The sequence below is a fragment of the Corvus brachyrhynchos genome, unplaced genomic scaffold (assembly GCF_000691975.1).
Source record: "Corvus brachyrhynchos isolate BGI_N302 unplaced genomic scaffold, ASM69197v1 scaffold273, whole genome shotgun sequence".
Lineage (NCBI taxonomy): Eukaryota > Metazoa > Chordata > Aves > Passeriformes > Corvidae > Corvus > Corvus brachyrhynchos.
Window position 1 is genome coordinate 13,646 of NW_008237251.1, and position 751 is coordinate 14,396.

Genomic DNA, 751 nt, shown 5'->3' on the forward strand with positions numbered 1-751 from the left:
AGGCTCTGGAGTCCTCTAGGGTTAACACCTCCAGCTAGAGAAGGAAAGGAGTGTCTTTGGCAGTCTGGGCACACAGCCACAATGTTAGAGGCATGGCGAGAAGACAAAGCAAAAGTTCTCGCAAGTGCAGCAGCATTTTGATGGAAAAATGAGTGGCTGATTTTTGCTTGGGAAAAGCGATCAGGGACTACTTGCGCAGGTAAGCGTAAGTAAATCCGCTTGGCGGTTCCCTTCTGCAATGAAACCAGGTAAGGTAGTGTGAGATCTAACATGCATTACAAAATATGATTCTTGTCTGTTATCTAAAAGAAAAACAAGCTGTTGTAACCAATAAAACAAATCTGCATTAGGCACGTCTTTCAACACAGCAGCTTCAGCTCTTTCCACAAGTCCTGCAACATAAGCAGAATCAGTTATTAGGTTAAAAGGAATAGACCAGCATTCGAAGGCTCGTACAACGGCCGCTAATTCAGCAGTTTGAGGAGATCCTGAAACAGTGGTGACATCTGAGTCCCATCGGTTGAGATTCGAATTCCACCACAACATCACAGATTTGTGGCTGCGACCTGAACCATCCGTAAAAACAGTTAATGCTTGCAAGGGAATTTCGCTTCTTTTGGGTTGTGTTAAAAGATTGAATCCTGCTGCTACAAGCTTGTGTTTCGGGGGGTGTGTGGAAAGTTGTCCAGAAAAGTCGGTAAGAGCCATCTGAAACACTTCGGACTGTTGATAAAGCCATTGTAAATAAACA